Below are 25433 nucleotides of genomic sequence, written 5' to 3'. Positions count from 1 at the left end.
TTCATCCTCATTAAGTCCCTCATATTTTCCCCCTCTCCTCCAATCTCCATGCTTCACCTGAGTCCTGTATCTGAAGATCAAACCTTCTGTTCAGCTCTGGCCATTCCAAAAGGAACCTTTGAAATTCCCCTGGTTCATTGAAAGCCCATCTTTTTTCCTGGAAGAGGACATTCAGCCTTGCTGGGTAGCTCATTCTTGGCTGCATTCTAAGCTCTCTTGCCTTCTGGTATATTGTATTCCAAGCCCTACGAGCTTCCAATGTAGCTGCTGCTAAGTCCTGTGTGATCCTGACTGCAGCTCCATGATATTTGAACTATGTCCTTCTGGCTGCTTGTAATATTTTCTCTTTGACTTGGGAGTTCTGGAACTTGGCTATAATATTCCTAGGGGTTGGTTTTTTGGGATCTTTTTCTCGGTGGGATCGGTGGATTCTCTCCATTTCTATTTTTCCCTCTGCTTCTAGAATATCAGGGCAATTTTCTTTGAAAATGATGTCAAGGCTCTTTTCCTGATCATGACTTTCAGGTATTCCAATAATTTTTAAATTATCTTTCCTAAGTCTGTTTTCCATATCAGTTGTTTTTTCAATGAGATATTTCACATTCTCTTCTAATTTTTCATTTTTTTGGTTTTGAAGTATTGATTCCTGATTTCTGGTAAATTCATCAATCTCCCTGAATTCTATTCTTTGTCTGAAGGATTTGTTCTCCTCAGAGAGTTTTCTTATCTCTTTTTCCATCTGGCCAATTTTGCTTTTTAAAGCATTCTTCTCCTCAATAACGTTTTGAACTGTTTTATCCATTTGACCTAAGCTGGTTTTTAGCATGCTATTTTCTTCAGCATTTTTTTGGATTTCCTTGACTAAGCTGCTGACTTCATTTTCATGTTTTTCCTGCATCTCTCTCCTTCTTTTCCCAGTTTTTCTTCTAACTCCCTCATTTGATTTTCAAAGTCTTTTTTGAGCTCTGTCATAGCTTGAGCCCAATTTCTGTTTTTCTTGGAGTCTTTAGATGCAGGAGCTTGTGCTTCCTCATCTTCAGACTGAATATTTTGATCCTTCTTGGGCTCATTTGCAAAATATTTCTCAATAGTCTTCCTTTTGTTTCTCTGCTTGCTCATTTTCCCAGCCTGGGCCTGGTTTTGGGGTGCTTCCTGAGCTTTTGGGACACTCCCACAAGGGTCTCAGTGTGTGAGGCTCTGTTCTCCCTCCTGGTCTGTGAATGACCATAAACGCCCCCCTCTGCCTCGGGGCCGAGGTGGGGGGGGCCCTGCTGTTCTGTGGGGGGGCCTAGACTTCGATCAGGATCTGAGTGTGGTCAGAGCCCCAGAGTCCTGTTCCAGGGGCAGAGGACAGAGCTCAGCAGTCTCTCTTCACTCCCCTCGCTCAACTCAATGGGAGCATGCCCTGGAGGCTCCTGCTTACAGGCTCCAGCTTCTGTTCCTGGATCTGGGCTGCCAAGAGACCAAGCTGCTCCCTGTGTGCCCTGAGGGCTGGGCTCCCTGTGCTCGCTCTGGCAGAGATCCCCCGCTGTTCCCCCACTTTGTGCCCGGTGCTCCTCGGGGTACAGCTCAGGAGACTCCCCCGCTGCTGTGAGCTGAGACTCCTAGCGCCCTGGGGTTGCTTCCGGGAGGCTGAAGTTCTTTGGCTCTGGTGGGCCACCCCTCTGTTGGGCCGCCCCTCAAACCCCGGGGAGCAGAGCCTTTCTGCTCTTTTCCAGGTTACCTTGAGTAGGAGAACTGCCTCACTGGGTCCCTTTGTGGGTTTTGTCTCTCAAAAGTTTAGTTAGAGCCCTTAACTTATGAGTTTTTTCAGAGCTCCTAAGACTGGATCCCTTCTTGTTGCTATCTTGGCTCCGCCCCTCAATACTCTTTAAATTATTCCCTCAATATATACAGATATATTAACAGGAACTTGAATAGGTCCTGAAAATGGACAATGAACTACACTCCTGGTTCAGTAGAAGGAGTTGATTTGGTTGGATTGCATTTAAGAAATTTTATAATATTTTTGAGTATGCCAGAGGTGAGTATGTACACATTCACTGGCAGGGCAAATCTTATTTAAAAAAACTTGATATTCTTCATTATGTTCTGCCCTAGTTAGACCATATCTAGCATATTATATTCTGTCTTAGAAACCACATTTTAGGAAGCACATTAACCAATGAGAACATGTTGATATGAGGATATGCAAAACGATTGGAAACAATGGTATATGATTAGTTTAAGGAACTGGGTACATATGATTTCCCTGAAAGGAGATTTAAGAAGTGCATGTTGACTGTGTTCTAGTATTTGAAAGATTGTCATGAGAAGTGATGGAGAAGCACCGATTTTTTTTTCATAGTTTTTGGAAGGCAATGGGGTTAAGTGACTTGCTCACAGTCATTACACTCCTGTCTCCAGGGCCAGTGTTCTGTCCACTGAGCCATCTAGCTGCCCAGGAAATAGATAGCAGAATATTCTTTTTTTGTTGTTGTTGTTTTTGTTTTTGAAAGGCAGTCAGGTTAAGTGATTTGCCCAAGTTCACACAGCTGGGTAATTATTAAGTGTCTGAGGCTGGATTTGAACTCAGGTCCTCCTGACTCCAAAGCTGGTGCTCTAGTCACTGCACCACCTAGCTGCCCCTGAGAAGCACTGATGTTAGGAAAACTTTTATGATGATGAAACTAAAAAAATGATATAATTGTAGTTCTTTCTCTGAAGAACTTTTCAAGTGAAGATTTTCTTGAAATTATTTGCAGTAAGCTATTTGCTGAAAATATTGTACAAAGGATTCTTTGTCCATTATGGGTTGGACTAGGTGGTTTCTAATTTATCTTCCAATTATTTTTTTTCCCACTGTGCCACTAACCACCCTTTATTTTCCAATTCTGAGATCTTTTTTCAAGATATTGTTCCTGACATTAAAGAGTTAAAAAAATTGGAAGCAAACTCATGATTCTAGAAGCTTTATAAAATTGATTCCACCCAATCATTTGTTTACATTGTATTTTTATGAAAACCGGGGAGCAGTATTTGAATCAATATATTATTGGTGAAATCATACTTGATTCTGAGTTTAGATGGGAAATTTGGAAGTAAATTTTTTTTTTTTGCAAGGCAAATGGGGTTAAGTGGCTTGCCCAAGTTCACACAGCTAGGTAATTATTAAGTGTCTGAGACCGGATTTGAACCCAGGTACTCCTGACTCAAGGGTCGGTGCTCTATTCACTGTGCCACCTAGCCTCCGGGAAGTAAACTTCTTAATGGGGAGAGGTTTATTTTGAATACTGGGCAATTATAGTAAAAAAGGAAACTTGAGAAAACTTAGAGGGTGTGGTATTAAGACCAGTAATTATATTGATTGAGTTCAGTAAGTATTTATTTAGCATTCAACTATGAGCAAGCACCTAGGATTCTGCATAGTAGAGCTATAAAGATAAGCTGAGAAATTGCCCCTTAACCTTCTTGCTTTTTCTCTCTTGAGGGGAAGGGGAAGGTGTATAAACATTTATATGGACAAATAAAATAATTTGAAGGGCTAGAGAGCAGTAAGGACTAGGGCATCTGTAAGAGATGGCACGAGAGATGAGATTTGACTAATGAGTCCAAGAGGAGGAAATGAGGAAAAAAGTGAATATCAGGCAGGGGAAACAGGGTATGCCAACATATAGAGGTAAGAAATGAATGTTAAATTTGGAGAAGACAAATTATACCCTTTACTGTGCAGCAGAAGAGATAATTTGATATTAGCCTGGATAGATAGATTAAATTATTGTGTAAAGAACTTTGAATTCTAAACTAAGGAGTTTACTTTTATTCTAGTGGCTGGAGAAGACTATTAAAGATATTTGATGGGGAATAACATGGCTTATGCTTTAGGAAGATTGTTTAGGCAGTTGAGTGGATGATAGATTGGAGAGATAGAAACTGGAAATTGGGAGACCAATTAGGAAGTTTTTGCAATAGTCTAGGCAAAAGGTGATAAATCCTAAATTAGGGCTTTGGCTTTAAAATTTGAAATGGTGTGGCTGTGGGGGGTGGGGTGCATTTAAGAAGTATTGTGAAAGTAGAATTGATAACTAAGGTGTCTCAGAGAAGTTAACAGAATTGCTGAATGAGAGAGAGCTAGTAAGTGGGGAAGCCAGACTCAAATCATCAACAAGCATTTATTTAATAAGTGCCTGCTGTGTGTGCCTTGGACCATCCTATATGATGGTAAATAAATAAAGACAGAAACACAACTCCTGCCTTCAAGAAGCTCACATTTTAATGAGGGAGATGACATGGGAACACATCTATATACTTGGTAAACGGGAAATAATCAGTCTCCAAAGAAAATCTCTAGCACTAGTTGGGACCAGGAAAAACCCAGGTCTTTCTTTTATACCAGACTGTGTTTTAACATATTAAGGTAGAAGATTATAGTGACTATTACTGCATAGAGTTCTTTAGTATGTAATCATACAATTTTACACCAAAATAGGAAGTTCATTTGAAAAAGTCATAATTTTTTCAAAAATTTAAAATGAAAAATAAAGACATTTACATGTTATCAAACTTCAGATCATTGAAGGTAATGACTTCACTTTACTGTTGAAAATCAAGGCCATTATCAAATATCTCTTCTTGAAGATGATCCTTGGCACAAAGCTAAAAATAGAAGATTAATTTAGGTAGAGAGATAAGCGCGAAAATAGACCTTTTTTTTTTTTTGGTTGTGTGATGGGGTTACGTGACTTGCCTTAGGTCACATAGCTAATAAATATTAAGTGTTTGAGGCTGAATTTGAACTCAGGTGCTCTTGACTCTAGGGCCAGTGCTCTATCTACTGAGCTACCTCGTAGCCCTTAAAATAGACTTATTTTTTTTGTCTTTTAAAATTTTATGATCTGAATCGAGGTGGAGTTTTAGAAAATTAGGAGGAAAAATGTAGAAGGTCTTAAGGAAAGCTGAAGTCAATCAACCTTGATGTCAGATTCAGATAGATGACTTCTGGATTTGAATAAGTGGGTATAGAGGTAGGAAAAAAAATTGCAAGGTAATGTGTAGTAGAAAATGAGGGTTAGAAAAGGATCATGGATTTTAATGTAGAACAATTCCTTAAGAATGGAGTTAAAAATAAACTATTTTGATGAGTTGCTACTATATACATCTATCTACCTATCTGTCTAACTATCTATCTTTCTGTCTACCTGTTAGTCTATCTGTCCGTTTGTCTGTCTTTCTGTCTGCCTATCTGTTTACTAGCTGTCTGTCTGTTTAACTATCTGTCTTTTTGTCTTTCTCTCTATCTGTCTATTTATAGAATTCAAAATTGATATGGTACTCAATTATTTTTCAGTTAATGGTGTTCAAGTAAAAAAAAAATCTCTTCACCTCTATTTACTCTTTAAATGCTTAGGGTAGTTTTAAATAGAATAAATTCTATATGTCCCCCCACAGATAGATTTTCCGGAAGTTTAATTTCTAAACTCAGGTTCAGATTTGCTTGTTAAAAACATTGCTAATATACTTAACTGTATTTTTATAAGAAAAATTATGTTATATTAGATGGTTAACCTTGACATTATCTGGAATTTGTACGTTAGCTGTGACATATGTCTATACTTATGTTTTCAGAATATTTTGTTAAATGAGTCATCATGTCCTTTCTGCTTTGTAGAGAAACATTATCTCTATATGACATTTAGAAGAAATCCAAGGCATATTTTCTTTTTTCTTTTTTTTTTTTTTTGAAGTAGTTGATTCCAAGCCAGAGCAGAATGATTGTAAGGTTTTTATTCTTATATCTTCTTCAGGTAGTTTTACAAAATTTATTACAAATATCAAAATTATACCTATAGTTATAATTGAAATTCATTTATATGAATCTTAGTTCCTCTCTGCAAGAGAAGTAGGAATTTGTTTTTCTACCAAATTCCTTCTTTTAGATCTGTACCACATCTGGCATCTAAAATACAAAGCATTTCCAGCAGAATTTATCCTATCTCATTGTTTGTTCTTTTTTTTCTCATCTTGATGGGTTAAAGCATTTCAAAGAGTGACTACAGTGTTTGTTTTTGATAGGCAAGACTAGTAGAATTTTGACTTTTTTGGTCTTTGGACAGACTTTATTTTGGGGGGGGGAGGGAAGATCTGTCTCTCTGTATATACATACATACATACACATACACATACATACATCCCTTCATTGATCATGAATTGTTCACTCAGTAGGTATAGTTTTTATAAATTGGTTTAGCTCAAATGTTCCAGGGGGCTAGTGATTTGAAGTTATTTTATGTCAAAGTAGAAAATACTTCTGTTAAGTGAATAATTTACTGCTAATTTTCCTTTATATGAATATAAAATTGATTTTTCACATTAGATATGATTAAAATAAGGTCCCCTTTGTGATTTAGAGTAAGAGTATAATGTACAGGAAAGAATTACTAGATGTATAGTTGTATAGTTGTAAAGTCTGTATTCAAGTCCCTGTTTTACTATTACTTTATGATCTGGAGTAGATCACGAATCCTCAGTACCATAATTGTACATAGTTCTGTCATCTTCAAAATGGACATAATATATCTTACACGTGTAACACACTAGATTATGAGGAAAGTACCTTGTGAACCCATGAGCACTGTAGAAATGTTAGGTTTTATATATGTGTGTGTGTATGTACACACACATATAGTTCCTTTATGAAAGATATTACACATTAGCAAGCTTAGAATATTTTTCTCCTGAGGACTTTATTGATTATTAGCAAAAAGACAAAACTTTTAAATTTAATCATATAATTTATGTGTTAAGAGAAAAGAATAATTTTTATTTGGGATCCTAAGAAGCATTTGGCAATGTAATTAGTTTTATAACCAGCTTTTTAAAAAAAACTTTACCAGAATAAAAATGATATTAGTGTCACTTTTAAATAGATACAGCTCCAGGAATGTGTCAGTTCACATTATTATCTTAAATACACACCTTATCTATCCATATTGCTTCTCTTTAGATGTGAAAGTAAAAATAAAGGTGTGAAGCTTCTAGCAGATTTACATGGGTTTTTTTTGTAAATCAGAAAACACATATAGAAGAACTTCCTTATTGTCAGTCTTAGACCATAATACATTAAAATCACTTGAATTTAATGTGTTCTTTACTAAAGGTAAGAATAAGACAAATTTACTAATAATCAAAGTATTTTGAAACTTTAATTCATAAGGAAGACAGATATAGGGTATAGGTAATTATTTTTAGTAAAATTAGAATAAAATAGAAAAAAATGACAGAATTTTGGTTTAGTGAATTTTTATATAACTAAAATATTCTTTTAAGTGTCAAAACTTTATATTTTCATAATTTTTGATGACTTTCTTAAAAAGTCCCATGACCATTTGATAACTTCAGTCCAACTTTCTTTTGTTGACTCAATTGGACTCCCTGTTTTTAATTTCTCTATCAATCTATAACCAACTGTCATTTTCATGTTCTGAAGACAAAGGTTTGACCATGTTGCCTACCCACAATGCTAGGCCGTAGATTTAGTGAGTGTGGCCTCATGCCATCTTTCCTATAAAGTTCTTGTGAACTTTGGGATAGCTATTTCAGTGATTTTACTTGTGAGGTTCAAAGCAAAGTTCCAGATGGTTGAGGTTGTCAGAAATCTTAGTTACTTTCATTTACTCATAGAATATTCAAAATAGACAGGGAGTGTGTAATTTTTCACATTAAAGAGGCAGCTGGAGCAACAGTTAGGCCATGTCTGCCAGAAGCAGTTATTTTTTTTTTTTTATGCACCATGCTTCACCTTAGCCAGGTGCTCCTAATTACCTGTTTCCTTCTGTGGAACCTGGGCTAGCCATGATGGAATTGGTTCCTGCCTTAGCTAGTACCTTATAAAATCATCAAGACTGAGAAAGATCTGCCTCAGTTATTGAGAACTATGTTTCTCGAATCTTTTTTTTTTTGCCACCTGTGCCTTATTCTTCCTCTTATATGTCTCCTATTTTCTTTACACCTAAGTTCTTGCTTGATTTCCTTTTTAAAAAATAATCATGTCCTCCTGATTTCTGCCTGTTCACTTAATCTCTCACTTCTGTTCTTTAGACTTGCTAGGGCTTTGACCCCTTTTTACCCAAACTGTATCCCTGGATTATTACCTGCTCTCACCTTTGTTACCCAGTTTGAATCCTCTAGCCTTGCCTTCTGATTCCCTGCCTAGTTTCAGTGTTGGGTTTCAGTAGATGCGCCTGTTTGAGACTTGATCACCTTGTTCCAAACACCCAACTCTTTCTTGATTATTGCATTCTGGTCATTTTCATTCTCTAGCCTAGAACCCCCAAATTTGCCTCAGCTTTCTTAATTCTAACTCCTCATTTGTCTGAATAAACCTGCTACCACATACCTGGAATTTGACAGTGTGGTCCTGAAGAAGACATACTGAACCTGGAGACAGAATTTGAATTTGAATTCTAGTTAAACTACTTATTCTTTGTGTGAACTTGGGCAAGTCTGAAATAAAAGAACTGGACTGGATGACTCTGGAAGGTCCCTGCTCACTCTAAGACTATGATGCTATTTTACAGAAGTTTCTCTGCCATGTAAATGATGATGGTGATGGTGATGATATTGGTGAAATCATTGCATTTATTTTCAGAATACTTACTATTTTGTAACAGTTCTAATCATTATTTCCCTGTGAAGCTTGATGTCCTTTGAATAAATTGTGATTGCAGGCATAGTATCTATGGATACTTTGGAGGACAAAATAACTAGCTTAAAAATATGAAACTCTGATTTTAAGGAACCTAAGTTCTCTTAGACTGCTTAAGGGGAATTCGTGTAGTTAATGATCTGAATAGGATGAGAACCTAGGTATAGTAGCATCTCTCTTCATTCTCATCAATCTCTTCTTTTGGCCTAGTTGTGGCAGGAAGTGAGATGGGGAGGAAGGAGGGAGCGGAAGAGAAAAGGAATAAGTATAAGAACTATACTAAGCACTTTGAAAAAAATGGTCATTTGATTTTCATGACAATGCTGCGAGGTGAGTGCTGATATTAATTCCACTTAAAGATGAGGAAACTGAGGCAAACAGAGGTGATGTGGCTTGTCCAGTCACATAGCTAGTTTATGTCTAAATTTGGATGTAAACATTTATCTTTTGACTCCAGGTCCAGCACTCTATCCTTTGTGCTATCTATCAACTGCCTCTGGTTGCTCTTTTCAGATTACTTTAAAGGTATCTGAGCTCTGATTCTGTAATCCTTTGCTCAGAAACCTTCAGAGATTACCTTGCTCCCCCTCCAAAAAAAATAAAAGGCCGACCGTTTACACTGTCATTAAACAGCAACCTGTCTCTGTAGCTCTATCTTCCCTAATCTACTTCCCTCACAGTATAATTTGACCAAACCAGACTACTTGCAATTCCTTCAGTGACCTCTGCTTCCTTTCTCTTCTATCTGGACTCCTCATCTCCTGCCAACTCTTCCTCCAATCTGTCCAATTTCTACTCATCTTTGAAGATCCAGCCCAGATGTCATCTCTTCCATGAAACCCTCCAATATCCCAACTGGGAGCAATTTCTTGCTTTCCTCTGAACTCCCATAATGCTCTATACTCTGTTATAGTTTAATATCTTAGTTTTTTCTGTGCTTGTTATCTTTCCAGGCTATCTGTGCTTAAATGGTCCTCTCTTCATAGCACTTCACAAAGTACCTTGTATATATCAAACATATTAAAATATTTTTGAAATGAATGTTGTCCTAAATTTTATTACTTATAGGGTACCTTCCTAAAAACTATGCTTCCCTAAGAAATAGCTTGTTAGGATCACTGTAATGGTAGTTGAATTCCCTTTTTTTGAATATTTCATTATATGACCTAATATATGTAAAGTGCAGTGCAAATCTTTAAATACTGTATAAATTTTAAATATCAATAAAGCAAGTAGCTTTAAACTTTGATAGTATATAAGTAAAACTATCAAAGTAAGCAATGACACTATTGAAAAATACCTTAAAGAAATTATAATGTAACTCAAAAATTAAAAAAATATTAATACACTTCCTTTCTTCTGATAGGCCGTCTATTTTTTTATGAGTTTTAATGTTTAAACATTTTAAGGTCTTAGAGTCTTTTTTTTTTTGCAAGACCATGGGATTAAGTGACTTGCCCAGGGTCATACAGCTAGGTTATTATTAAATGTCTGAGGCTGGATTTGAATTCAGGTCCTCCTGACTCCAGGGCTGGTGCTCTATCTACTGTGCCACCAGCTGCCCCCCAGACTCTTAAGTTCTATAAATGAGGGGACTTCATTTTTTTTTTTTTGAGTGTCTCACCCAATGAGTACATTGCATTTTATTAATAGGGTTTTTGTTTACTCATATGTAATAGAGGCTATGTCTATTATTTGTCTTTTGAGAGACCACATGGCTTTGTGGATAGAGACTGGTTTTGAGATGACCTGGCAGCTAGTCCCACCTGAAAGACTTGATAGTTGTATGATATTGTACAAATCATTAAACTTTTCTGGGTTTCACTTTTTCATCTTTAAAATGAGAATCCAAAGTCCTTTCCTGTTCTAAATCTATTATCCTACACTCCATAGGACCCAATATTAAAAACAATTTCAACATTAACAGACACTTGTTCAGAATTTGTATGTCTGTTTGGGAGAGTACAGATAGATCTGTACAGTCAATCTAAAGCTAGCCCTGAAGAGAATTTTGATTTTGATTTTGTTTGTTAAGGGAGAGGGAGGGAAGGAGAGAGAGAGAGAGAGAGAGAGAGAGAGAGAGAGAGAGAGAGAGAGAGAGAGAGAATGTTGGGATTGAATGATAAGAGGAGAAGAAAGGGTAGGTGGGGTAGGAATAAGATAAAGAAGGGACACTGACTTTGAAGAGAAATGATTTGAGATCTTTATCTCTCAAAATAAAGCCAGTTCTCCTAATAGAGTATGAACTAAGGTCTGACCTGGATTCCTTTGTTGCAGATTTGTTAGAGCATGCTATCTCATCCTTATCAGTTCCTTTGAGGACCAGTTCTGCCCTGTCCTAGCACTGAGGTCTGATTCATTTTGGCCCCTCCCTTTCTTCTTTCCCCTGCCTAAGTACTAGACCCATTGCCCTTGCCAATCTTCAGCCTTTCCTATAAGATTCTCATTTTTCAGTCTTTGACTTCTGGTACTATTGATAATATTTTAATTAGATTTTGATTTTTTTTTGTTTTCATATCCAAGAGTACATCTAGAGTTCTTATATTATTATTTATCCTCTATTATATCTAATAATCAGCAGTCTTTGGAATCCATCCTATAATATTTAAACAAAATGATAGCATTGTATAGTAGAGAGACAGTTGGCACTCGGCCTTAACTGATTTTCTTACCCTATACAAAACAATCTCTTAACCATTCTCTAAAGCAACTCCCTAAACTGTCAGTCAATAGACAATCATTTATTAAGTCCCTACTATTTGCCAAGCACTGTACTATGGCACTAGGGAAACTGATGCAAAAATGAAGTGGTTTAATTCCCTGATTCATTTTTTTGGAGAAGACAGAGATTTGTGTGGATGTAAAAATTCAAGGTATGTGAAAGATAAACACAGGATAAGTTTTTCAGGGCAAGGAGGACCAGGAAGTTCTGGGTTTGGATAGTCTGACTGTGTCATCATGCATAGACAAGTTACAGACTCTTCGCCAGTTTCTTCATCTGTGAAATGGGATTAATAATATTTATAGTAGCTACCTCACAGGGTTATTATAATAAGGATCAATTGAAAAAAATGTATGTAAAGTATTTTGCAAACCTTAATGGGTACTCCTCTCTCTCTCTCTCTCTCTCTCTCTCTCTCTCTGTCTGTCTCTTTCCTCTTCTCCTGTTTCCTCTGTTTCTTCTTTCTCTCTCTCTCTGTCTTTCTCTTTCCTTCTTTCAACTCTTTCTCTGTCTCTCTTCCTCCTTCTCTTCCTCTCTCCTTTTCCCTCTCCCTCTGTCTGTTTCCTAGATTTATCTATTTAATTAAGATTTAGAGAAGCAAGGGACATTAGAGGTTATCCTGTCCAACACTATTCTCTTATAGATGAAACTTAGACTTAGAAGAAGTTAGTGACTTGCCCAGGGTTACACAGTTTATAAGTATTTGAGGTAATATTCAAACCTAGGTCTTTTTATTTCCAGTTCAATGCTCTATCTTCTACATTATTACCTGATGGAATGGAGTTAGAAGGATTTCTTTCTTTTTTTTTTTGATGGAGATTTTTAGTGTCAGACATTTTGAGGCCTCATAAAAATCACTTTTTATTCTAATTCATCCTCTCCTGTTCTTTCTTAATTTGTAGGTACCTTTTATTCTATATAATGTTGTTTATTTTTCAGCTTTTTTCTACAGGTACACTTTTCTAAGTAACCAAAATACTTAAGAATCAAAAATTATTCAATCATTCAATTAATTAAGCATTTACTGAAGTACTAGGTACTGTTTTAGCCCCTGGGCATACAAGCATATAGAATGGACCAATTACTGCATTCAGTGAGAAAACGGGGGATAGCACACATCTAAAGAAATTGATACTTGGGGCGGCTAGGTGGCCTAGTGGATAAAGCACCAGCCTTGGAGTCAGGAGTACCTGGGTTCAAATCCGGTCTCAGACACTTAATAATTACCTAGCTGTGTGGCCTTGGGCAAGCCACTTAAACCCCATTTGCCTTGCAAAAAAAACCTAAAAAAAAAAGAAATCGATACTAGGGAAGATAACATGTACATATATAAGTATATACAGCATAAATATAAAGCTAATAAATACAAATATATACAGAGTAGTTAAATACAAGATTCTTTGGGAAGGTAGACACTAGCAATACAGGGATCAGGAAAAGCTTTACACAAAAGATGGTGCCAGAGTTACATATGAATGGAAGAGAGGGACTCAGTGAAGCAGAAGTAAGAAGGGGAAATATATATCAGGGGTGCGGAGTAGTAATAATGATTGATGAGTGACATAATAATGATTGGTGATTGATGCCTTATGTTTGCATAGTGTCATTTTCACAATCTCATTTGATCCTCACAATATCTTGATGAAGTGGGCAAGGAATGTATTATCCTTGTTTTTACAGATGAGACAACCTGAGATTTATGACTTGACAAGACTTATTTGACTAGAAAGGATTGGAAAGGGAACCAGGTCTTCTGATTTCTTATTTCATGATTGTTCATGATTCTTTCATTTCATAATTCTTTCTTTTATTTTGTTGTTCAGTCATTTTCCAGTTGTGTTCAGCTTTTCATGACTCTTTTTCATTTTTTTTTTTTGGCAAAGATACTGGAGTGATTTGTCATTTCCTTCTCCAGTTCATTTTACAGATTTGGAAAGAGACAAACAGGCTTAAATGACTTGTTTAGTAAATGTCTGAGGCTAGATTTGAACTCAGGATTCTTTTCCACTGGAGCACTTAGGTGTCCTTAATTTTTTCTAGTGTCTTGTATTATATCTAGGTTGAAAGTTCTTTGAGTTTTTTAAAGTTGATATTTTTTTTTTTGCTAGTAATTCACTGATTTCTTTCCCCTTCCCCTCTCCAGTATATCCCTATACCAATATTAACTGGGTCCTCCTAGACCACAGTGGAGGAGGATTGGTGAAGAATATTACTGGTGACCCTGGGTTTCAATTTTGTAAATCTGGCTTTCATTCCTTAATTTTGACCCTGGAAAGCTGTAGGCATTTGGTAGTGGAAGTAAAACTAGAAACAGCTTCTCAGCACTATTTGGTGACCTTGACTGTTCATTCTAATTTAATTCGACAGATTGCAAAAGTGTCTCAACTACCCCTGGTTGTGATTTTCACACTTTTGGAAAGTAAATTAACTCTTTCCAGTCATAAGGAGACTTTGGTGTTTTGTAGCAGTAATTTGCAGTCCTACCCTTGCGGCTTGGAAGAGTTGCTACAGGTTCCCATGGTGCCTAATTGGCAACCAAGAATCTATTTAGGCCCTGGGAGAATCCAGTTTAATGTATTGGAAACTTTTTCTTGTAACCTTGATTTACTTTAAAATAAATTACAGTTTAGCAAATAACTACCACCACTTAAACTTATAATATATTATTTTACATTGAGAAATGCATGTCATTATTTTGTCTCAAATTGAAATGCAGAGATTGAGACTTTTGAAAAGCCTATGGAATTGCATGGTGATAATCTTTTTTTTTTTCCTTGCAGAGATTAAAGAATTGGTCTCAGCTTGGTCCAAACTGCCATTTTTCCTCTTATATAATATATATGACTCTTCGGTAATAAATGATGAAAGTTAAATGCTTAATAGAAGTGTTGATAGTACAAATTCACAGATATTTGGGAAAGAAAATGCATATAATATGGTTCTTTTAAAAATAATTAGCAGGATCTTGTTGAATGGAATTTTTTTAAAGATTTTTTTATCATTTGGTCATGTAGGTACAGTAAATAATATTTTCTATAGCATACTATAAACCTTGTAATAGAAATTTTAATGTAGTAATAATAGTTTATATAAAGAATGTTCATTGTACTTTGGGGTGCTCAAATGTCATTTTCCTGGAGAGGTTTGTTAAGTATGTATCAGAAAGTTATTTAGTGAACTGATTCTATTTGACTTGATATTTGGGTGCAGTCACTTGATGAAACTAATAAATACATGATAGAATATTTTACATCCTGAGAGTGATCTAAGTTTGCAGAAATCCATGTTCTCCTGATTGTTATTCATAGCCAGTTAAGAGAATTCCTGTCCTCTCTACACTCCTTCCTTATGTTGTTGATGGTGCTTGTTTATTACTATGAAGATGGAGATGCAGATTGAATTTAGATTTGGGGCAAGTGGTGAGAGAGGCAAGCGAAGTAAAGGGTTGAATTGGTTGAGGCAAGAACTAAAGGGAAGGGTCAGAATTGGTGTGAGAGGTCCTAGGGATGCATGGACAGAGACGCCTAACATTCAGGTAGCTAATGGGAAGGTTAGGAACTTCCATTTCTGACCTCTATCCCAAATGAACCAGACATAGAGAACTGAATAGGAAGGATTAGGCAAGGAAAGCTTTACTGTATAATAATTAATTCTTGAGTATTTTACTTTTTTGAGAATTAAAAACAAAATAAGAACACTTTTAAAATATAACAACACATAGACATATGAAGTGCTTTTCTTAGGAATTTTATGCTTTGCTAACTTGAACTGAAAGTATCCTTAAGACTTGTTAGAAACTTAATTGAAATCTTTCCTTTGCAGCATTCTTAATTCAGAAGTAAAATATCAAAATTTTCTTGAGAAATATCACATTGCTGTTGTTGATAGAGTAATAAATTAAAATGCCACCCTTAAATAACCTTCTGTATTAGGTAACAGAAATTGCCAAATGCTAGCAGGTAATTTATGCCTTTGGCTGTGTTCATTTTAACAACTTGTGTTTTTTATATAGCTTTAAAAATGAAGAACCAATAAAAAGAAGCAGCACACTATTAAATAAGAAATACCCAGTGTTGGCCTCAGAAACAGAGACAGTTTAGTTCATCATATTTTAGTCTTTCTTAAAGAATAGGAATTCAACTTGAGATTTCATTGATACCAGGAAGGACCTAGTGAAAAAATTCTCTCTACCAATACAGGCTATTATTGTATTTGCAACTGATAATCTTAACATTTGCCTGCATTGAGAGGTTAAACGACCTGTCCAGCATTCCACAGGCAATTGTTCCTTGATGAAACATGAACATGGGTCTTTCTTACTCCATATTGGTGCTGAATCTATCTTGCATAATTTTTCTCTTTACTGTTTTCTAAAGCCATGGGGCACTTTCATTGACTTTCATATCTTTCTTTGGACAAAATTTTGCTTAATATTTAAATGACCCGATTCTCTGTTCTGAAGTTCCCAAACTTTCCCCTTGCCATAAACAAAACTTTATTTGATGCTGTTTTTCCCATTATTAACCCACAAGTGGACCAGAGAATCATTTGTTTGATCAGAATTTCAAAAGATGCTGGGAAATGATATTCTGTTATATATTAAAACTAATAGTAACTGAAATGGTCTTATAGTTTTAGAATGAAACAAAGAATGAAAATATTGGCTGAGAAGCTAATGAAATATTTTCTGATAGTTCTTAGCTTAAAAGGGAACATTTGAATAATTTTGAAAAATGGGATAATTTTGATATTTTTAGTTGGTTAACTTATTTTCTATTCATATCATTATATATATATGAAAAATATAGATTTCATGTGTTATATGATCAGATTGGTTTTATGTAGGAAATGCATTGCATTTAGTCAGTAATATTGATAACTAATTTCTTTAAAGTAAACAGAAACAGTTGTCTGAATATGTAGTTATGAGCTTAATTTAAAACAGTTTTAGTTATTTCCTTTCAATTTTTTAGGAAATTGACGGTCTGTTATGCTTCTAGTCACTAATATGATGTCCAATTTTCCTGAAAAGCTCCAAAATTTTGATAGGAATCTACTAGACTCTTGACTGTTTTAAAGTTTGTTGTCTTTTGATCTGATCTTAACCTGCAGCCACATATTTCCTTTTTTTGAACATACAAGATGTTGATTTTATGTTATACCAAATTTGAAATACAGTTACTTCCATAGATAACTTTCTTTAGCATCTGTCACTGTTGTTAAATCCAGAAGAAATATGCTTATTGTTAGTTCCTCAGTTGAACTTAGTAGCCCTGAAAGAAATCTTAATGATAATACACTCCATTAACTTCATTTTACAGTCTTGGGTAAGATCCTTTCTCATTTATATAGTTATGCTACACATATTATTTTAAGATCTAAATGGCCATATTCTTGTTTTAAATTTAAATTTATTTTTTTCAGTTATATCTAAACAATTTTTTTTTGATTTTTGGTTTTAACAAGACAGTGGGCTTAAGTGACTTGCCTGAGGTCACTTAGCTAGGTAAGTGTCATGTGTCTGAGGTCTGATTTGAACTCAGGTCCTCCTGACTCCAGGGCTGATACTCTATCCACTGCACTATCTATCGGCACCTAAATATTTTTTAGCATTCATTTTTAAAAAATTTGAGTTCTAAATTCTCTCTTTTTCCTCCCTTGTCTCCCTCCTCTTTGAGAAGGTAAGCAATTTAATATAGATTATACATGTATAGTTATACAAACCATTTCCATTTAAGCCATGTTGCAATAGAAAATAGACCAAAAAAAAAAAAAAACCCCAAACAAGCCCAACTCAGGAATAAAGATTTAAAAGTATACTTCAATCTGCTTTCATATGCCATTAGTTCTTTAGATGTGGTTAAGTGTTTTATAAGTCTTTTGGAATTGTTTTGAATTGTTGTATTACTGAGACTAGCTAAGTTATTCCCAGTTGATCAACATAAAATTCTTTTTTCCACTTTGTATTAGGTGACATATGACTCCCCAACTTTTTCTGTGAGCATTCATTAGGATCCCATACTTCACCTTTTTATGCCTTTCCCTGATAGATGTACCTTAATTTCCAGTTCTTTTCCACCATAAAAAGAGCCACAGCAAATATTTTTATACATACAGGTTCTTTTCCTTTTTCTTTGATCTCTTTGGAGTGCAGGTCTATAAGTGTGACTGCTGGGTCAAAAGGTTTGCCCAGTTCTATGACCTTTTGGGCATAATTTCAAATTGTTCTCCAGAAAGGTTGATCAGTTTACAGCTCCATCAATAGTATCCCTATTTTTTCATATCCTCTCCAACAGTTGTCATTTTACTTTTCTATTAGTCAATCTGATGAGTTGAAGTATACTTTTGAATTGTTTTAATTTGAGTTTTTCTAATCAATAGCGTTTTAGAGCATTTCTTCATAAAATTATAGAAACCTTTGATTTCTTCATTTGAAAATTTCCTGGTCATACCAAATGACCATTCTCAAAACTTTCTAAAGAAAGCAAACAAATGTGATAGTATTATAAATATATTTTTGGGATACATGTTGGGGTACAATTGATTTAGAAACATAGTAGCCCAATTAATGTAATTGAGTCCTATTTGGAGATGTTTCTGAGTATTTTCAATCTTAACAAAAAAAAAGTTTCGTTTACTTACCTACACCATAGTGCCTCCCTACCTCAATGTGAAAAACAGAGGATGAGAAATTATGACTAGATGTGTAGTTTTGAGTGCAGTTATTTACACATAATCCTTGAAAGCTTGTAAGCAGGTTAGCTCCTTAATAGTATTTTATTTTTCCCCTGTTATATGTAAAGTAAGTTTTCAAAGTTCATTTTTGTAAGATTTTGAGATCCAAATTTTTCTCCAACCTTTCTTTCTCTTCCCCCTCCCCAAGACAGCAAGTCATCTGGTACAGATTATACATGTACAATCATTTAAAACATATTTCCAAATAAATTTAAATTAAAAAAATTCCTTATTAGTTATGTTGTGAAAGAAGAATCAGAACAAAAGGGAAAACCACAAGAGAAAAAAAGTGAAAACATGCTTTGATCTACATTCAGATCCGATGTTTTTTTCCTCTGCCTGTGTATATAATAGATAAACTCATTAAGGGAGTGTTAGTTACTATGAATATGTTCTGTTTGAATACTGAGAATATGTTCTCTCTCCCCAATCCACCCCTCTGAGAAACTGGGAGCATCTCACCTTTGTATTGAAATGTTCAATGCCTAGGGTAGTACCTTATGATGTGCATATTAAGTTTGTGTATATTATAAACAAGAGTAACCAACAGAAGAATAATTAGAAAAGTGATAAGAAAGCCAGAAAATGTAGTGTCCCAGAAACCAGCATTTTAAAGTAGGTGTTATTAATTTTAGGGTTTATGAACTTTTTATTTCATTTGCTTTGTAAGCAAACATTTTGATAACTGTACTTTAATTGGTTTAATTGGTAATAATTGCTTTCCTTTATAATCCTATGTAGTATATTCTGTGCATTTAAAAACATTATTCTGAGGAGTTCATAGAATGCCACATAGGTCTGTGCTGTGAACAGGTTAAGAATCACTACTATAAAGAGTTTCTAGGAAGAAAAGGGAAGGCTGATTAGTGGTGGAAGGGGCAGAAAATGAAGAATAGAGAGGAGGCTGTTGGATTTGGTGACCTTAGGATGGAATTATAGGGAGTTCTAGGAAGGAATTAATGGAATAGTTGACATCTTACAAATTTTGTTCCCAGAGTCAGAGGGACCTCAATGAGTGACTGTCTAATCTAATTCATATGTTTAAGGAATCTCTCTAATACATTTGACAAGTGGTTTTTCTAGTCTCTACTTGAAGATCTCCAGTTAGGGAGAATCCACCACTTCTTGAGGCAATCCATTCTACTTTTGGATAGCTCTCATTGTTAGGAAGTTGTTTTTTTCCTTCCTAACTTAAAAGCCAGATTTCCTTCTTGGCACCCATTGGTCACACTTCTGTCTTCTGAGAACAACCAGAACAAATTTAATCAGTCTTTTTGGTAACAGACATTAAAATACTTGAAGAAAGATATTGCATTTGTCCTCCCTCTTCCCCTTTTCTTTCCTAGTACCTCAAGTGGATTCTTTTTTTTATGTTCTTTGGCATTGACTCATGTTCTCCTGTACTTCCCAGCTTCTCCCCCCTCTTCTACCCACCTTTCCAAAGAAATGAGAAATAAGTTGACTCCTGTAAAATAGAGAGGAGCAAATCTAATTGATTTTCCAGTTTTTATTGGGTATTTGTGCATTTGATGCATCTGCAATATGAAAGGCACCTGAATAAGATGTTGTAGAGTGATACAAAGAAGATACAAAGACTCCTGCCTTCAAAAAGTTTCCAAGTTCTCCTATGCCTTTCTTTAAATTGTTGTTCCCCTAAAGGATTTGATAGAACTAAGTACAATTATAAATATGCTTGATAGTGAAGGGCCCCAGACCCATGAAATTGCTAGTTTAGTTTAATATAGCAGCTTAATATAAGTAATGAATATACAGGTTAGTAATTCCATTTAATTAAATAAATGAAAAGCTTATTGGTGTGAGTCACAAAGTGGTGTAGAATATTGAAAGATTCATGAGATTCATTCCCATTATTTTTCTGATAGTATAGTGTTATAGAAATATTTCTAGGGGCGGCTAGGTGGCACAGTAGATAGAGCACCAGCCTTGGAGTCAGGAGTACCTGGGTTCAAATCCGACCTCAGACACTTTATAATTACCTAGCCGTGTGGCCTTGGGCAAGCCACTTAAAAGCCCATTGTCTTGAAAAAAAAATGTAAAAAAAAAATATTTCTATACTTCTTTAAAAACTTAAAAAGAAGTAACATGGCAGGGTCATCTAGGTAGCACAGTGGATAGATCATAGGCCCTGGAATCAGGAGGCCATGAGCTCAAATCTGGCCCCAGATACACACTAGCTGTGTGACCCTGAGTAATCCACTTAATTCCAATTGCCTTCCCAAAAAGTCAAATGGTAGGAATTATTGTATTGCTTCATATGATCAGATTTAGAATATTAAAAAGGATCTCATCATATTTTTAGCTACATTAAAAAAATCTGAGCTGCATGGAAAACTCCTTGAAGACAGGGAATGTATTTTATTCCTCCATCTTTTCTACTTTCCATATTGCATACCATGGAGTCCTATGAACTCTTAAAAACTGATTGGATTGAGTTGACTCTCAACTACTTAAAATTAAGTTAACCTCAGCCAAGGATAGCTGGGCCCAAGAATAATTAGTAGATCTTACTTAGAATTAGATTGATAACTTCAAATGAGATAAATATTTGAAAGCTCTTTGAAAATTGCAATGCACTATGTGGATATAAAATATTATATTCGTTATTATTAAAACCTGAATTTGGGTCCTGCCTTAGATACTTTGTGACCCTGGGTAGGTCACTTATCGTTTGCTTTGTATCTTTTCCTGAAAAATGGGTATAATATTAACCTAATATGTGTTATTGTGGGGATCAAATAATAAATGTAAAGTGATTTGAAAAAAAACATTAGTTGCTGTTTTTATTGTTTTCCTGTGATTGTATAAAAGTGTGGAAGCAGAAAATGAATCTAATATTGTTCACATCTTCAAACCATTTACAATTGAAGTCACTCATCATGATACTCATAGCCATTGGCAGGTCATCTTCATATGTTTGCCATCTCTTTAGAAGGAACTCTCTTAAAAAAGAGGGGATAACTGAGTTTCAATCTCATGACCATTGTTGGGGCCCTCCTGCTACCGGGTCAGTAATACCATTTCTTTTTTTTTTTTTTTTTAAGGTTTTTGCAAGGCATTGGGGTTAAGTGGCTTGCCCAAGGTCACACGGCTAGGTAATTATTAAGTGTCTGAAGCCAGATTTGATCTCAGGTACTCCTGACTCCAGGGCCGGTGTGCCACCTAGCCGCCCCTTGTAATACCATTTCTTCATGATGATAACACAGAATTATTGTTGTCATAGCTACTCATATGACCTGGCTCAAATGCTAGAGCTATTTTGTTCCTTTTAGAATAGCAGAAAGAACACTTGCTAATGTAGGAGAATGTGATTTTTTTTTCCATGTGGTAACTTCTTTTCTATCCAAGGAAACAGATATTGTTTAGAATATTTACTAGGCACATTGGAAGCTGGTACTTCTGACCCCCTGTAAACTTTCCGGGTATTCTCTCACTTCTGTTGTTGCATCTGTATACTACTTGAATCTTGGGTCTTATTTTTGTAGTCATAAATGGTCTAGTGACAGAAGTTGTGATACACACTATTTACCCCTTTATTCTTCCAGATGAGTTTTTTTTAAAGTAGCGTGAATACTGAAGTTGTCAATTCAATCCTTTTTTTTAGATTTATTTTTTTCAAATTAATACCATTACCCTTCAGGATTTGAATATACATCGTAGTAGGGTAAAATGACCAATTTATTTTAGATATTTCATTGACGTGTACATTTTGACTATATTGTAATCACAGTTCTATGTAGAACTGAATTCTTTGGTTATTCTCATAGATGGCTTTTTAAATGCTTAAGACCTATTTGTTCTTAATGGTTGGAATTGAATTGTCATCAGTATAACATTCTTCCTGAAAAACAAATTCATTATTTTAAATAATTTTTTGGTTAGAATATAGGATATCTACGTCCTGTGTGCTTTTTCTCACACCCCTTGTCCCTAACAAAACTGAACAAAACAACCCTGTAATTTTATAAAAACTTACTGAGACTAGTTATTGGTTGTTACTTTTTAGTTCATACTTAGGTGTCATTTTTTTTCTTTTCAAAGAAATCTCCTTTTTGGGGGTATCAGGAAATGGGTTACAATTCCGGATAACATTTACATCAGTTTTGTATATAATCCAAATAAATATTTTTCTCTTCAGATTTGCCTTGCTTTATAGAAATTTTTTAATTGAACTTTTTAGTTCTTCAACGAACTGTCCAAGACTTTAAGTTGTAGAGAAGGTGCACTGATAGAAGGATTTCCCCCACCAGGAAATTCCCATCACAGTGAAATTATTGGTCTGTTTCTATGCCTTAAGTTTTTCAAAGAAATAATGTGATCTTGGAATTTTATCTTCTTTTAATATATGTTTTTAGGGAACTTATATGTCATAATTAGAGTAAGGGGAATAAGTCTTTGCCCCCAGAGCACTAAAAATTACAAAGTACAAAAAATTAAAATAATGAGTTAAATATCAGAATGCAGAGCTGAACCAAATGGGGTTTTGCAAAAGAATGATAGTCTTGGTTAATATTGGGAGCAATAGGTGCTTTCATTTGTTATGTTTAAGAGAAGGCTCAAAAGGAAGATTTAACTGGAGGCATACCAGAAACAAGATTCAGAGACCACGAAGGAATCTGTTTTCTGATCTCTTACCCTTTGCACTGAGATCAAGACCGACATTTCTAAACTAATGTAGCCTGTCTGTCTCTCCACATTGGGACCAGAACTATCACATTTCTTTTGGACAGTGAAAACTTATGCCAAAATCACAAGGAAAGATTATGGAATTTTATATTTGACATCACTTAGATCATCAGCAGTTTAGGAAAAACTGTATCTTACACCAAGGTAGCAAGATTAGCAAGGTATCCTAAGTCTACCCTTTCAGTTTCTTGGGGTGGGGTGTGTATTCTCACATTTTATTATTTTCACATAATGAATCTGAAAATTGACTTGAGGGTAGGTTTTGTGCTGCTGGCCCTGTGGACCAAAATTGCTTGCTATTCCTATGTATCATTAAGAATTTAATCTGTGCAGGGATGGCTAGGTGGCTCAGTGGATAGAGCACTGGCCCTGGAATCAGGAGGAACTGAGTTCAAATGTGGCCTCAGACACTTAATAATTACCTAGCTGCAAGTCATTTAACCCCATTGCCTTGTAACCCCCCCCCCCAAAAAAAAATTAATCTGTGACTGTGCTAGGAATATTTATTTTTCTAAATTCAGTATTCTTGACTTTTCTTGAAAGAAGTTATATAGATGATTAAATGAATGTTTGTGAGAAATGATTGCTAAGGTTGAGCAATTATATGAGTAAGTAGGGCCATGTCTGGTATTCCTAGTTTTGTGTTCAAAAGAAATATAAGATATAACTTCCCTGCCCATAAGATGGTTATAGTTTAACAAGAAGAGAAGAAATAGATTTATTTAATCATAAACTAACAATGATTTCTCCCTCTAGGAGTTTCATGTTTCAATAGTGGATCTAGGAAATGCACAGAGTTAAGGGGGGGAAGGGAGCAAAAATATCAGTTATGTTTCAGACACTGTGTTTAGCATTTTACAAATATTATCTTATTGGAATCTCTCAATAGCACTGAGTTTAGTGCTATTTTTTTGTCCCAATTTTAAAATTGAGGAAATTGAGGCAAGCAGAACTTAAATGACTTGCCCAGGTTTATATAGCTAAATAATGTCTGAGGCTGGGTTTGAATTCACATCTCCTGATGAAAGGACCAGCACTCTATCCACTCTTATCACCTAACTAGAATAAATAGAAAAGATAGTATTATATACTTATATAATATAGAATAATGAAATTTAAATAGGGTTAAATAAATGTATATTGCCACAGGCCATAAAGCAGTATCTCCCAATTCATATAGAATTATATAATTTTGTAGAATTAGAAGACTTAGGGGTGGCTAGGTGGTACAGTGGATAAAGCACCAGCCCTGCAGTCAGGAGTACCTGGGTTCAAATCAGGTCTCAGACACTTAATAATTATCTAGCTGTGTGGCCTTGGGCAAGCCACTTAATCCCATTTGCCTTGCAAAAACCTAAAAAAACAAAAACAAACAAACAAAAAAAGACTTAAACTAAAGTTTTAATAAGATTAGATTTAAAGACACACACACACACACACACACACACAAACACACACAAACACACATGCAAACAGGCATATGCCAACCCCCCCCCCCCATTAGACCAGCATTTAAGGGGAAAAAAATTAAATAAGAAATTACTGGATTTTTAAATTTATTTGTTTTCCATGGTATCACTATCCTTTAAATTGTCTCTCTTTTTTTTGTTTTCCAAATCATTACATTTCGTTTTGGGATTGATATATATGATTATATTGCAGTGCTCCTGAGCATTAGTTGCAAAGCTTTCTACGAACAGATCTAGAGCCCAGCCTTAATATTTTGTTTTTCTTTTTTGGTTCTGGTTCATTTCAGGATATGGTACAGCACCTAAGATTACTCCTTTCATGTCTAGGACAGCTTTGAGAAAGAAGAATTCCACACAGCAGGGTAAGGAAATGAGTGATGTACAGTGTCCCATAAGGCAAAATTTCATAGTGAAATTTTTTTTTTCTCATTGAAGTTGCTTTAAATCTTAATGTACATTATTAGTGGTAAATATATTCTTGAGTTTGAAGTGGAGTAATCTTTTTTCTTTTTTCCTGGTAAGGAAATGGAATGGTAGTAGCAGAATAAAATAAAGTATTTTAAGATTTTTCTATGTAATAATCCCTAAAACTCCCTGTGCAGTCAACTCTTGATTGTCCATGATAGTGGTGGAAAGAGAAGGAGCAAGAAAGGAAGAAAAAAAATTGACTTGCAGATGTTTCATTTGATCCTCACAACAATCCTGGGCAGTAGGTGTTCTCATTGCCTACAGTTTACAATTGAGGAAACTGAGATAGAGATTAAATGACTCAATCAGATAACTAATGATGATCTGGGAATGAATTTGAATTGACCTCTCCCTGGCTCTGTATTCTCTAACCTAGTTTGCAGGGACTCTGCACTTTATATGTAGCTTCTCATTTGAAGTTCATAGTAGGTGATGTCCCCATTTTATAGAATGAATCTATGGCTCTCTAAAGTTTAAAGTGACTTAATTGTGCATGCTGACAGGTTTTTTGTTTTTTGAGGTGAGATTTCAGTTTGCATCTTCCTATCTCCATAACTAGTATTCTACCCACTATGTTGCCTCAATAATCACTTATCATATTCATTTCTTTCATTTACCAGCTTTTAAAACTAGGACTGGTTAGAATTTTCAA

General features: G+C 35.1%; 1 protein-coding gene across 13 annotated transcripts in view; it reads left to right on the top strand.

The window, feature by feature from the left end:
• The window catches only part of GTDC1 (glycosyltransferase like domain containing 1), a 671515-nt gene that overhangs the window by 22047 nt on the left and 624035 nt on the right, over positions 1 to 25433 (top strand). For 3 of the 13 annotated variants that reach the window (XM_074215104.1, XM_074215099.1, XM_074215097.1), the window contains exon 1: positions 1068 to 24675. The exons of 1 other annotated variant lie outside the window; for it this stretch is intronic. The gene's annotated coding sequence lies outside the window, so the exon portion shown is untranslated. Of the gene's footprint in view, positions 1 to 1053; positions 24676 to 25433 lie in introns of those variants that run through there. 9 more of the 13 variants (XM_074215103.1, XM_074215102.1, XM_074215090.1 and 6 more) reach the window with 8 other exon arrangements.

Source organism: Macrotis lagotis, chromosome 1 (genome assembly GCF_037893015.1).
Source record: "Macrotis lagotis isolate mMagLag1 chromosome 1, bilby.v1.9.chrom.fasta, whole genome shotgun sequence".
Taxonomy (NCBI): Eukaryota; Metazoa; Chordata; class Mammalia; order Peramelemorphia; family Peramelidae; genus Macrotis; species Macrotis lagotis.
The sequence above is the reverse complement of the archived record's forward strand: the minus strand, read 5'-3'. Positions and strand labels throughout refer to the sequence as shown.